General features: G+C 47.8%; 1 protein-coding gene across 1 annotated transcript in view; it reads right to left on the bottom strand.

The window, feature by feature from the left end:
• LOC115402250 (NLR family CARD domain-containing protein 3-like) overlaps positions 1-11,755 on the bottom strand; it is a 65,228-nt gene extending 53,473 nt beyond the window's left edge. Inside the window, exon 1 of the mRNA XM_030110764.1 lies at positions 11,574-11,755. The gene's annotated coding sequence lies outside the window, so the exon portion shown is untranslated. The remainder of the gene's footprint in view (positions 1-11,573) is intronic.
• Between the last annotated feature and the right edge of the window lie 3,311 nt (positions 11,756-15,066).

Genomic DNA, 15,066 nt, shown 5'->3' with positions numbered 1-15,066 from the left:
GCCCTCAGCTTTCATTTGAAGCCAGTCCCACGCCTCTAGCTCCTTCCTGAGAGGAGTTATAGCAGATTCCAGAATGTGTCATTTGATGTCTAAATCTGGAATCCCCTTCCAGAAAATGACATCGATTTTTAAAAAGTGCAGGTAGACACTTGAAACTACAACCATTGCATTGCTGAGGCCCTAAGCTTTCATTTGATGCCAATCTCAGCCTTCTAGCTCCTTCCTGACAGGAGTTATCATTGCTTGACCGAATCTTACCGAGACCACAACAGACCTGTCAGGGACCCCCGAGGGAGACACATATCAAACTTTCATAAGCCTAGCCCTAATTGTTTGGGATTGTTAGGGTTACAGTTAGGGAGTAGGGTTACCGAGTTAGGGTTACACATAGGGTTGACCATAAAACCCTTAACATTGAAGTTAGACACTTGAGGCCCTCAGCTTTCATTTGAAGCCAGTCCCACGCCTCTAGCTCCTTCCTGAGAGGAGTTATAGCAGATTCCAGAATCGGTCATTTGATGTCTAAATCTGGAATCCCCTTCCAGAAAATGACATCAATTTTTAAAAGTTCAGGTAGAGACTTGACACTGCAACCATTGCACTGCTGAGGTCCTAAGCTTTCATTTGATGCTAATCCCAGCCCTCTAGCTCCTTCCTGAGAGGAGTTATAGCAGAGGATTCCAGAATCGGTCATTGGATGACGAAATCTGGAATCCCCTTCCAGAAAGTGTCATTGAAACTTAAACGTGGAGTTAGACACTTGAAAGTACCACCGTTACACTCGTAGGGCCCTCAGCTGTCATTTGAAGTCAATCTCAGCCCTCCAGCTTCTTCCTGAGCCGAGTTAGAGCAGATTCCAGAATCGGTCGTTGCTTGACGAAATCTGGAATCCCCTTCCAGAATGCGTCCTTGCCCCTTAAAATTGCAGGTAGACACTTGGAACCACCACCATTGCACTGCTGAGGCCCCCAGCTTTCATTTGAAGCCCATCCCAGCACTGTAGCTCCTTCCCAGGCAAAGTTATAGCTGATTCCAGAATCGGTCATTGCTTGACCAAATCTGGAATCCCTTTCCAAAATCTACAGTGTTGTAACTAGACACTTGAAACCACCACCATTGCACTGCTGAGGCCCTCAGCTTTCATTTGATGCCCATCCCACACCTCTAGGTAGCAGTGTTACAGAGGATTCCAGGATCGGTCATTGACCGAATCTGGAATCCCTTTCCATTTTAGCTCTAAGTGTCTGGATCAGCCCAAAAACACCCAAAACAGACAGTCACCACCCCAACAGATGTGTGTTTGGGGGTGTTGCCACTCCCCAAGGGGTCCCAAAATTCATGGTGGAAATTGACCCAACTGACCCTCAGGACACATAAGACTCATCCCCCTGTATCCCACCATACAGTCTATGGGCTGATTAATGAGGTGAAATTTTAATGCAGGTTTAGAGAGATGACATCATACCACACCTGTCAGGGAGCCCCCCAGCTTTCATTTGAAGTAAATCCCACACCTCTCGGTCTTTCCTGAGCTAAGTTATAGCACCTTCCAGAATCGGTCACGCTCGACCAGATCTGGAATCCCTATGTAAAATCTACAGTGTTGTAGTCAGACACTTGAAACTACTACCATTGCACTCCAGAGACCCTCAGCTTTCATTTGAAGTCATTGCCAGAGTTGTCAGTCCTTCCTGAGCGGAGTTGGAGCTCATTTTCAGAATGTTCAGTTCTGGAAACGGAATCTTCAGTTCTGGAATAAAATTCCAGATTTGGTAGAAAGGTCCTAGGCACTCAGAAACGGTGGCCAAGGGAGCCAGAGCACCCTAACAGCAGTTTAAACCAACTCCCAGCGCTCTAGCATGTTCCTACGGCTCACAGTGGTAGAATTGACCAATTCTGGAACTTTCTTCCAGAAAGTGACAGACAAATTGCGCCCCCTGGTGGTGAAAAGGTGGTACTGCAACAAAAAAAAATAGGTGCTAGAGGGTCAAAAGACACATCACCGGACTGTAAAAAATCCCCCGAATTCACCTAGACGGTCTGTTTTTGTCTAGGACCCACGGTTAGGGAAATAAATGCCACATACACTTTCTGGGTATAAAATGGCAATACCTGATATGTTGTAGAGCTCGCCGAGCCGGTTCCAACGGTCCTACTCCCGGCGCTCAGAGACCCCCAGGACCAATTCTGGAATCCCCTAATTAGGGTTAGGCATTTATTTTTGATGGTTAGGGTTAGGGTAAGGGGCTAGGAAATGCATTATGTCAATGAATGTCCTCACAACATATAGCTGTACAAACGTGTGTGTGTGTGTGTGTGTGTGTGTGTGTGTGTGTGTGTGTGTGTGTGTGTGTGTGTGTGTGAGTGAGAAGGAGTGCCCATTCCGACTTAGGATCAAGTTCGGCTGGACGTCATCTGGAGGTCGTCTGGATTTCTAAAAATTCAGTTAATTATTAATTAATCACCTGAAATTCCCAAGACATTGTCCAAACATAAACACAAAGTCTTCAGGATCAGCCTCACAGCAAACTGACAGACTCAGACTCTTTGTCCTTCTCAGTTCGTCTCCACAGAATGAGGCTCTGTTTAAATCGGTTCAGCTTAAACTGGTCCAATCAGGACAGACCAGGCTGAACCAAAACCTCCAGGGGTTTTTGAAACTAATTCTACATTCCTCCATCACTGTGAGCAGACTGAGCAGTCAGAGGGACCTGGTCTCTCTCACATCTGGAACTGGATTCAGGGTTTTGGACTGACCGCTCCCAGGGGGTGAGAGTAGGACCCAACCTGTCCTCAGCATGGAGGACCACTGGCTGTCCACAGGGCTGTGTGCTCAGTCCTCTCCTCTACACCACCACCACCCACCCCCCAACCCAAGCAGCTCCATCTCCACCTCTGCTTCTAGGGTGGAGGAGGAGCGACTGTCGGTCTGGTGCTCCATCAACGGCCTCATCCTGAACATCTCCAAGCTGAAGGTACTGATCCTCGCCTTCAGGAGGAGAAGACCAGAGCTTCAGCTCAGAACAGTAACCGGGACAGGGTGGAGGTGGAGCCAGACTGCAGCTTCCTGGTCTCCTCCATCAGTAAAGACCTGACCTGGACTGCCAGCTCCACCCTGATCCTGAGGCCCAGCAGAGATTTCACTTCCTGAGGATTCTCAGAAGAAGAATCCAGAACCTGCAGCGCCATCAGGGACTCACAACCCGGTCACCAGCTGTTTGACCTCTGACCCTCAGGGAGGCGTTTCAGGGCCTTAAAGGAGAAAAAACAGACTAGAAACAGTTTTTACTCTGGAGCTGTTGCTGCCCTGAATGCTGCTAACAAAACCAAACCAAACCAACCAGCTGATCATCCTCACTCCTCACTCTGCAGGAAGTCTGTCAAAACACAAATAGTCCATGAGCCAAGGCCCCAAAAAGGGTGTGTCGGTACCATTTTGAGGGATTAATTTTCAATAGTGATTTTCATGAAGGCGCACATCTCTAGTGCTGGAAAATGTGTGATAGCCTTCAATCCACAGTAGTTTTTGGGAGCTATCATCACTTAAACCAAAGAAAGTCAGCTCGGCCGAGCAAGCTCTCAGACCCAGCTTCCACCTGACATTTTTAGCAATATCTCTGGAATAGAAAGTGTTAGAAACTTACTTCTTTCTATTTCAAAAACTAGACAGTTGCAGTTTTACAACAAGCTATCCTGCAGCCTTCTATGCCTTCTGGAAGCTGTACAAAATCCTGATAAATATCATTAAAAATGTTTCAAAATCAAAATAAGTTTATTTTCTTTTTTGATTTTCTATATACGTTAGAAACCAAAGATGACAGACACTTACTGTTTTCTCTGTTGGAATCTATGGCTTTCCAGCTTTCAAACAAGCCCACCCATGGGTTTCTACTCCACCTGGAGGCTACGTAACATTGCGTTAAATTTTTGTCATAAATTGTGAATCTAACCCTCATGTCAAATGCAAGTAAAGGGACAAGAACATCTGATTTATTGTTCTTTTTATATAAATATTTATATATAATATTTATCTATTTATTTATTTCCTTTAATTATATCTAAATTACTTTCAGGGCTATTCCTCTTATTGTCTTTCTGTCTCTGTTTAGTTATATGCTGTCATACCAATGTCCCCCCTCAGCCCCTCCCCTCTCGCTGGCCTGGTCTAATTAAGCACGTGAAGCAGGGGTGTCCGACAGCTGCAGCAAGTACACACATGAAAAAGTAACAAACTTGGAAGTTTACCACAAAATGCAAAACAAGACGAAGAGAAAAAAGAGTTGGAACGCTAAATACATTTTTAAAAGATTGCTTTGTGATTTAATAATCTCTGTTGAAACCAATTATCTTTTGAGGTCTCACAGTAATATTAAGGTGTAACATTTAGTGTGGGATTACATACTGTGCAAGTAATATGTAAGTACTCTTCTGGAGCTGGAGTTGTGATAATGTTTTATTCTGTTTCAGGATTAGTGGTGGTTATGCTACATAAAGTAAAAGAGATGTAGATTGCCAGCTTCCACTTCAATATGGAAAAGTATGACGGATATGGACCAATGTGGACTGGGTGGCAGCCGACAGCAAGGTGCCCGGCAACCCGATCCTCAGACACAGAGACTAGCCCTAGGGACATGGAATGTCACCTCGTTCGGGGGGAAAGAGCCCGAGCTTGTGAGGGAGGTTGAGAGGTACCGGCTAGATATAGTCGGGCTCACCTCCACACACAGCCTGGGCTCTGGAACCCAACCTCTTGAGTAGGGCTGGACTTTCCACTTCTCTGGCGTTGCCCGCGGTGAGAGGTGGCGGGCTGGTGTGGGTTTGCTTACAGCCCCGCAGCTCAGCCGCCATGTGTTGGAGTTCTCCCCAGTGAACCAGAGGGTTGCATCCCTGCGCCTTCGGGTCGGGGATAGGTGCCTCACTGTTGTCTCGGCTTACGGGCCGAACAGCAGTGCAGAGTACCCGGCCTTTTTGGAGTCCCTGGGAGGGGTGCTGGACAGTGCTCCAACTGGGGACTCCATTGTTCTACTGGGGGACTTCAATGCCCACGTGGGCAGTAACAGTGAGACCTGGAGGGGGTTGACTGGATCGCACGGCCTCCCTGATCTGAACCCAAGTGGTGTTTGGTTACTGGACTTCTGTGCTAGTCACAGTTTGTCCATAAGGAACACCATGTTCAAACACAGGGGTGTCCATAAGTGCACTTGGTATCAGGACACCCGAGGTCGGAGGTCGATCGACTTTGTGGTTGTGTCATCTGACCTCTGACCTCGTGGTTTGGACACCCAGGTGAAGAGAGGAGCAGAGCTGTGGACCAATCACCACCTGGTGGTGAGTTGGATTCGCTGGCGGAGGAGGAAACCGGACAGACTTGGCAGAACCAAATGTGTTGTGAGGGTCTGTTGGGAACGTCTGGTGGAACCCTCTGCCAGCAGGGTTTTCAACTCTCACCTCCGGGATAGCTTCTCTCATGTCCCGAGGGAGGCTGGGGACATTGAGTCCGAGTGGACCATGTTCTCCACCTCCATTGTTGAAGCAGCTGCCCGGAGCTGTGGTCGTAAGGTCTCTGGTGCCTGTCGTGGCAGCAATCCCCGAACCCGGTGGTGGACAGCGGAAGTAAGGGCTGCCGTCAAGCTGAAGGAGTCCTATCGAGCCTTGTTGGCTCATGGGACTCCAGAAGCAGCTGACAGGTACCGGCAGGCCAAGCGAACTGCAGCCCGAGTGGTTGTGGAGGCAAAAACTCGGGTCTGGGAGGAGTTCGGGGAGGCTATGGAGGAGGACTATCGGTCGGCCTCGAAGAAATTCTGGCAAACCATCCGGCGCCTCAGGAGGGGAAAGCAGGTCTCCGCCAACACTGTTTACAGTGGAGGTGGGGAGATGCTGACCTCAACTGGGGACATTGTTGGACGGTGGAAGGAATACTTCGAGGACCTCCTCAGTCACGTCGCTACGTCTTCTGTGGAGGAAGCAGAGACTGAGGTCTCAGAGGCGGACTTGTTCATCACCCAAGCTGAAGTCACCGAGGTAGTTGGTAAGCTCCTCGGTGACAAGGCACCGGGGGTGGACGAGATTGAGACTGAGTACCTCAAGTCTCTGGATGTGCAGGGACTGTCTTGGTTGACACGTCTCTGTAATATTGCGTGACGGTTTGGGACAGTGCCTCTGGATTGGCAGACCAGGGTGGTGGTCCCCCTGTTTAAAAAGGGGGACCGGAGGGTGTGCTCCAACTATAGGGGGATCAGACTCCTCAGCCTCCCCGGGAAAGTCTATGCCAGGGCACTGGAGAGGAGGATTCGACCGATAGCCGAACTTTGGATTCAGGAGGAACAATCCGGTTTTCGTCCTGGCCGTGGAACACTGGATCAGCTCTATACCCTCCATAGGGTGCTCGAGGGTTCGTGGGAGTTTGCCTAACCAGTCCAGAAGTGTTTTGTGGACTTGGAGAAGACATTCGACCGCGTCCCTTGTGGTGTCTTGTCGGGAGTGCTCCGGGAATACAGTCCGGGGCCCCTTGTTAAGGGCCGTCCGGTCTTTGCATGACCGGAGTAGGAGTCTGGTCTGCATTGCCTGCAGTAAGTCGGACCTGTTCCCGGTGCATGTTGGACTCCGGCAGGGCTGCCCTTTGTCACCGGTTCTGTTCATCATTTTTATGGACAGAATTTCTAGGTGCAGCCAGGGGCCAGAGGGGCTCCGGTTCGGGGACCACAGGATTTCATCACTGCTTTTTGCAGATGATGTTGTCTTGTTGGCTTCATCGAACCCGGACCTACAGCACGCACTGGGGTGGTTCGCAGCCGAGTGTGAAGCGAAAGGGATGAGGATCAGCACCTCCAGATCCGAGGTCATGGTCCTCGTCCGGAAGAAGGTGGCTTGCCCTCTCCAGGTCGGTGGAGAGACTGTGGCCCAAGTGGAGGAGTTTAAGTATCTTGGGGTCTTGTTCACGAGAGGAGGATGGATGGAGCGTGAGATTGACAGGCAGATCAGTGCAGTGGCTGCAGTGATGCGGTCGTTGTATCGGTCTGTTGTGGTGAAGAGGGAGCTGAGCCGAAAGGCGAAGCTCTCTATTTACCGGTCAATCTACGTTCCCACCCTCACCTATGGTCATGAACTTTGGGTCATGACCGAAAGGACAAGATCCCGGAAACAAGCGGCTGAAATGATCTTCCTCCGTGGGGTGGCTGGGCTCCCTTAGAGACAGGGGGAGGAGCTCAGTCAGCAGGGAGGAGCTCGGAGTAGAGCTGCTACTCCTCCACATCCAGAGGAACCAGCTAAGGTGGCTCGGGCATCTGGTTAGGATGCCTCCTGGACGCCTCCCTAGGGAGGTGTTCCGGGCATGTCCTGCCGGGAGGAGACCCCGGAGAAGACCCAGGACATGCTGGAGAAACTATGTCTCTCGGCTGGCCTGGGAATGCCTTGGGATCCTCCCAGAGGAGCTGGAGGAAGTGTCTGGTGACAGGAAGTCTTGGAAGCAACAGGGAAGAAAATAGACTGAAATGCGCAGGCTGTGAAAACCAAGCATGTGATGATGTTGATGACGAGAACAGGGATGAAGAAGAAATCGACAGTGATTCCTACTAGATGTGAGAAATGTATGATGTGACCTACCACAAAGCATAGATTACAGTGATCTAAAACTATGCATGTTCTCCAATTTTTTTGGTATTCCTTAATTTTAAAAAATAATACATTGGTTTTATATAGCGCTTTTTTCAGGACACTCAAAGACGCTTTACATTGCATTATTCATTCACACCATACTGGGTGGTGGTAAGCTACTGCTGTAGCCACAGCTGCCCTGGGGCTTACTGACGGAAGCGAAGCTGCCAATCTGCGCCATCGGCCCCTCCGATCAGCACCACCAACCATTCACTCTCACAACTTTCATACTAGGCAAGGTGGGTGAAGTGTCTTGCCCAAGGACACAACGACGGTTTTACACCTGCGGGAGCGGGGATCGAACCACCAACCTTCCGGTTATAAGACGACCTGCTCTACCAACTGAGCTACTGTCACCCCACGAAGGGTTGAGTTCGCATAATTTCTAAAAAAAAAAAAAAAAAAGTCAATTAAATGCTCTTGTTCATGTTCCTTTCTCAATAACAGCATTGAAATAATAAATTTTCTGGAAAACTATTCACAATTCGTTTATGTATTAAAATACAGATAATGTTGGCGTTTTTGCACAAATATTATTAATGACAGAATTTTTTTTTTCCTCCTAATTATGTAAATAATCCACAACAACATTTCAAACAAATATGTTTAATAGGAAAAGTAGGCTCATAAGTGTGAAACTTAATTTTGTTTAAGATTCACAATTCATGACATATTTTCAATGCAATGTAACACAGCCTCCCGGAAGAGTAAGAAGTCATGGGTGGGCTTGTTTGAAAGCTAGAAAGCCATAGATTCCAACAAGGAAAACAGTAAGTGTCTATCATCTTTGGTTTTTAATGTACTGTATATGTGGTGTGAGAATGGTGTATTGTAAATTATGGCAAAAAAGTTGCAACACTGCCATGTAGTGGCGCAGCGGTTGTTGTGTCAGCTGCACAGAGGACGACGACGCCATTGTGGTAAGACGTCTTTTAGCATGGTCCGGGACAATTATAAATTTTTAAAGTGTTTCAGACTGTATTATGTTATGCTCTGCTGTGTACTGGGTTCCTGACTGTTTGGTGCCGACACTTTGCCATGTTGTGGGTTGTTGTTGTAGAACGTTTTCTAGAGATTGTTATTAAATGCTAAACTAGCTCAGATGCTAACTCGTGTTTCATATGCAGATCAGATTGTCCCGAGACTGCGTGCTGCTAATCACAAACCATTGCTGTGCCATGTGCTGTGTTGCAGGTAATGTGTTTATGTATGTCATGTACTTTGAAAGTTGGTATTATGTTGTGTTACTTTGCAAAGTTTTACTGTGTATATGATCTGAGTTCTATTTCTTCAGTAGAAAAGCTCACTGATAGTTCTTCACTTGATTCCTGGTCAATATCAGGAAAATTTCCCATATCATTTATTGGAAGAAGAAGAAGAAGATAGGCCTGTTTTTGTAAAGAAACTGTACACTATACGGTCACACATAGTTTATGGACTCAGTTTGTTTTGTTTCCATGTTTCATTCATGCCTGTGTTTTATAAAAAGATTGTGTGTTTTATTTTGTAATTTTGGGACGCACAGAGGACGACGACGCCATTGTGATTGTCCCGAGACTGCGTGCTGCTAATCACAAACCATTGCTGTGCCATGTGCTGTGTTGCAGAAAGAGGACTGGTGACTGTGCAATAAATGTCCCATAATCCACCTGACTGGCAACTGTGGTGTATCGAAGTGTCAGTGAATTGGAGCAACGTTCACCTGTAGCCACGGACTGTCACATATGGAAAATAAGAAAAGAAAATCAACTTTTTTTGATTTTGAAAAATTTTGAACAATATTTACAGGGATTTTGTACAGCTTCCGGAGGGTGTAGAAGGCTGCAGGATAGCTTGTTGTAAAGCTGTAACTCTCTAGTTTCAGAAATAGAAAGAAGTAAGTTTCTAACGCTTTCCGTTCCAGAGATATTGCTAAAAATGTCAGGCGGAAGCTGGGTCCGTGGGCTTGCTCGGCCGAGCTGACTTTCTTTGGTTTAAGTGATGATAGCTCCCAAAAACTACCGTGGATTGAAGGCTATCACACATTTTCCAACACGAGAGATGGTCATCTTCATGAAAATCACTATTGAAATTAATCCCTCAAAATGGTACCGATTTGCCCTCCAGCTCATGTAAAAGCAAGAAAACCCTGCTTCAACATTGCAGGACAGCATTTGTCATTTTGTTCTTATCTTTACCTTGTAAATACCAGGATGTCCCTCCTCCCCCTTGTCTGTTGGCCTTTGGACAGTCTCTAAATTGTTAATCTTTGTCTTCACCGTGTTCTCTTTTTTCATGTTGCACTGATTGCAAGAGCTGCTTCTGTCTCAGATTTGGAGCTTTGTCCACAGAGACAATCAGTGAATTCTGGTTCTGATGTCAAACTTGACTCCAACACAAACTCTGAACATCCTCAAGCCTCCAATTCCTGATTCCAGCAGAAAGGGCAAAGGTCAAAGCTCAAAGTTTATTTATAAAGCATATTTAAAATACAGTAAACACTACCCGAAGTGCTGTACATAATAAAAAGCACTAAAATAAAAGAACAATAAAAAGTACATTTCAGAAATTAGGGTACAAAGAATGTCTAGCTCAGCTCGTGTTGAAAGCCAGTGCAAATAAATGAGTTTTTAAAAGCGATTTAAAACACTCAATGGTTGGAGCTGAACGAATGCTCAGTGGGAGCTCGTTCCAAACTTTAGGTGCGGCAACTGCTAAAGCTCTGTCACCTCAGGTTTTTAGTCTTGAACGAGGGCAAGCTAACAACAGCTGGTCACATGACCGCAGAGCTCTCACAGGAGTGTACAAACACAGAACATCTGACAAATATTCAGGAGCCAGACCATTCAAACATTTAAACACATACAATACCATCTTAAAATGAACTCTAGAAGACACAGGGAGCCAATGAAGTGATTTCAGCACAGGAGTGATGTGAGCAAAGCACCTTTTCCCTGTCAGGAGGCGAGCAGCTGCTTTTTGGACCAGCTGTAAGCGACGAATGGAAGAAGCGTCTAGACCATAGTACAATGAGTTACAATAGTCTAGACGTGTCATGATTAGCGTGTGAAATAGTTTTTCCAGCTGGTCCGAGGATATGTAAGATTTTACTTTTGCAATCAGACACAGCTGAAAGAAACTTGCTTTAACCACCGAACTGATTTGCCTGTCTAATTTAAAAGAGGTGTCAATCATGACACCAAGATGTTTCACACAAGAGCTGTGAGGAACATCAAATGTAACTGTGGGGTCAGGTTTTCCAAACACAATTACCTCCGTTTTATTCTCATTTAGGTTCAGAAAATTGGATTTCAGCCAAACTTTAACTTCATTTATACAATTTTGTAAGGACTGGAGCGAGGCTTTGGACGTGAGTGGTATGTATATCTGAATATCATCCGCAAAGCAATGAAAGGAAACCTGTTGTTTCCTGAAAATTGAGCCAAGAGGCAACATATATAAAGAAAACAAAGTTGGGCCTAATATGGAGCCCTGGGGCACTCCACATGTAAGGCTTGCTTTGGATGATAAAAAGGATCCAATATTCACGGAAAAATGTCTCCCGGAAAGATATGACCTGAACCATTTTAAGTCACCATAAGGAAGTCACCATCCAGTCCATTTCTACACAAGGTGTGTGTTCAAAGGTCTCACACTGTGAGCTGAAGACTGATGCCAGCATGAGCCAATCAGAGAGGGGGAGGGCTGCAGCCCTGCCCTCTACAGAAAACTAAAGCATGAACTCATTTTTTTCAGCCACAGCAAAAAGTGAAGAAACCACTATTTACCTCGTTTTAAATGTTGTTTTAAATGTTTGTCCAGCAGGTGGAGGAGGAGACAGCAGCTGTCAGGTCTGTGATGGAGTGAATGAAAGAGAAGAAGAGAAGGTAAAAAGTCTCTGCTCCGCTGTGGAAGCTTCTAGAGAGCTGACAGATTCTCACCTCAACTCTCTTCACTTCTTCTTCACACTCTTCTCCATGTGAGGAAGCTGGAGGACAGGAGAAGCTGCTCGGTGTCCCTCTCAGTCCGTCTCTCACCTCTGATGAGGACAAAGTCCTCGTCTCTGCTCTGACTCACCCAGAGCAGCCAATCACTGACAGAGTCTGTTTACAGCCTGTTTCAGGACCTGAGTCTCAGCTAGAAAGTCAAGCTGGAGTTTTACCATCAAGTCTGAACATTTATTTGGTGTCAGAAGTTTCCTCTGATCATGGCGATGTTCAACCTGCGGCTCTGGAGCCCAGAGGGACTTCAGAGCCTCCAGAGAAGGACAGGTTTCTTCCTGCTCCTCCACTGAAATGTTTCTGGCTCCTCCTCTTCCTGCTAAACAACAGCAGCTGAGGAGTGAGGAGGCCGCTGCCCTCCATCATGTTTCCTCCTCTGAGTGAGTCAGAGGGGAGGAGGCGGAGCTGCAGGTGTCACCAGGTAAAGTGTCCTGCAGGGCTGCAGGGACAGTGTTGAAGGTTCCTCCCAGAACCACAGCCTGCTGCATGGGGGGCGAGGACTGAGGCCCCCACGGCCCCCCAACCCCCTGACCCTGAGACAGAGGTCTGGAACCTTCAGGACCACCAAGAGACTTTTTTCTGACTTTGCACCAAATCAAACTGACTTTTAGCCACAAAACATGTTGAAGCTTTATAGGAGTGGTATTACATGTCAAAAACAACTTAAATCAAATGTTCCTCTGCATCAGGCTGCCTCAAATGACTGGAAATGGGCCCCTGTCTCTTTAAAGGGCTACTTCAACATTTTGGCAAATTGGCCCATTTAGCGCAATTCCTTAGGCATTTCGAACAGCATACTTACTTTTGTTGTGAGGGCGAGCTGTTGTTTATCCAGAGGTGAGTCGGGGAAGGTTTACGGGACGGACACAATGGAAGTGAATTGTATTTTTGGTTCCCCTCCTCAAGCTCATCAAATACACAATCCAACAACTCCAAAACACTTTGGTGGACACGTTATAATCCACACATTCACTACGCTGTGGAATATTAATGCAAAATGACGAGACTGAGTTGTTTATGCGAAGATTGCTTATGTGGCGGGGAGCGGTAATGTAATTTGTCAATTTCCCTATTTAAACAAAACCAACAACGCCACCCCAGGAATTGCACCTAGAGAATTACAGAACTAAAGCACACAGATTCGGAACTTTACTGAGAGGCGGAAACTAGTCAGTTGGTTTTGATAAGTTTTATTTACAGAAAAAAAATAATTATGACCATACTTTATTATAACAGTCTCTTTTTAAAAGGCCAAGAATTGCTTAAAAATAGTGAAGCAACTTTGTCTCTCTCTCTCTCTCTCTCTCTCTCTCTCTCTCTCTCTCTTGGTGCATGCTGGGAGTGGGCGGCGGCTGGAGTGTGTGAGAGCGTGGTGTGTGGTGTGTGTCGTTTAGCCTGTTTTTTCTGTTTGTTTAAGTTGTTAATGTTCACTTTCACCGTAGTTTATTAATCACAGAGCACATTTATTAGTTTATATCGTTTATTTGGGTTCTTGGTGGGTTCTGCGGTCTGTTTGGGGGTCTGGCTGCAGCCATGACCACCCTCAGGCAGCTCACCCGCAAACACGGGGTCCGGGTGGTGGCCCAGTTCCCCTGCAGCGTGGAGGACGTGGCCCTGGCTGTGGGGGAGAAAGTGGGCTACAATAATGTTAGGTCGGTCGCGAGGATGAACAGCGCCGTGGTGATCTTCCTGGACCAGGTGGAGCAGGCTAACGCTGTGGTGGAGTCGGGCATTACCGTCGCGGACAGGTTCGTTACGGTCCAGCCGCTGTCTCAGCCTGCTGTCCGGGTCGTCCTGTCCAACGTCCCTCCCTTCGTGCCAGATGAGCTTCTGATCCGCGAGCTGTCCAGATTTGGAAAGGTGGTGTCCTCGGTGAAGGACATCCTGTCTGGATGTAAGTCTCAGCTGCTGAAGAACGCCGTGTGCCACAGAAGACACGTTTTTATGATACTCAACAACCGGAGCGAGGAGCTGAACCTCAGGTTCCGCGTGAGAGTAAACGATTATGATTATGTTGTTTTCGTGAGCTCAGCTGGCATGAAGTGCTTCGGCTGTGGACAGGAGGGACACACCATCAGGGCCTGTCCAGCTGTGGACAGGAGGGACACCATCAGGGCCTGCCCGGCCACGTCTGCTCCATCTGGTTCAGCAGGATCTGGCTCTCCGGAGTCCGGCTCTGCTGGGTCTGGCTCGCCGGAGGCGGGCCTGGCGGGACCGAGTTCCGGGGGACCCGGCGCTGCCGCCGCGGCCGCGGCCGCCCCGGCACCGCGGGCCAACGCCTGGGGGGTCCCCCCCCGGCGGCAGCTCCGCGCTCCGGGCTCCCGGGGGACGCGGCGGCCGGGGCTCAGTCCGAGCGGCCGACTGCGGCTCCTCGGACCTTCCCGAGGAGGCGATCTGTCGTGGCCCCACAGGAGAGCACCGAGCACGGGGGGAGTAGTGTAAATACACCGGGTGAAGCAGCGGGTGGCGGCAGGGGAGAGGAGAGCGAGTCTGCCGGGTGGAGGGACACCGACACTAATGTAAATAACACTGTGGAGGTGGAGGGGAAAAAAGAGAAAAAACAGGAAAAAAAAGTGGGTGAGGGAGGGGAGGAGAAGCAAGGTGAGGTGGAGGGACAGGTGGAGCGGGATCAGGGTGGGACAGTGGTAGAGGAACAGTTGGAGGAGGGACAGGTGGAGGAGGAGGAACAGGGGGAGAAAGTAGTGGTGGAGGAGCAGGTGGAAAGAGAGACGGGCGAAAAAGCGATGGAGGAGGGAGGAGGGGAAGCAGGCAGGGGCGCCTCCTGGGCTGAACAGGTGGAGGAGGAGGAGATGGAGGAGGATAGAACGGACAGGGTAAAACCAGGGAAAAGAAAGAAAAAAGGCAATAATGCAGATGCGAAGAAAAGTTGTGTGGAGGAGCGGCTGTCAGACAGTGACAGTGAGTGTGTGTCAGACGGCAGTGACGTTTCTTTTAGCAGCTCACAGAAAAACAGGTCTTCATACAGCGCAGACAAACTTAAAATGTTTTTACACCAGACCAAAAACCAGCACAGGGTGAAGGTGGGGGATCATTTCCCTGACCTGAATGGTTTTATTCTATCGGCCAGGCTCCATATGAGCAACAGACAGGAGTCTGGCCTCACGGATCAAGAATGCTACCGTTTAAAAAAGCTGGTGCCAAAAGCCAAGAAACAATTAAATGATGAAGATGGCAGCCAAGCATTTTTTAATTAATTTATTTGTTCTTATCCTGGTTTTAGACATCTCATTTATCATGGATGTTTTTAAGCTGGGTGTTTTAAACATAAATGGAGCAGATATCTGAGGAAAAGACAGTCAGTTTATGAGACAGCCACACTTAAGAAGATCGACGTCCTGTTCCTTCAAGAAACGCACAGTGATTTTAACATTGAGGCTGAATGGAGGAGGGAATGGAGGGGGGAGGCCATCTT

This window comes from Salarias fasciatus, chromosome 15, assembly GCF_902148845.1.
Source record: "Salarias fasciatus chromosome 15, fSalaFa1.1, whole genome shotgun sequence".
NCBI classification, from domain to species: Eukaryota; Metazoa; Chordata; class Actinopteri; order Blenniiformes; family Blenniidae; genus Salarias; species Salarias fasciatus.
Note: the sequence above shows the minus strand (reverse complement) of the source record. Positions and strands in the feature narration are given on the sequence as shown.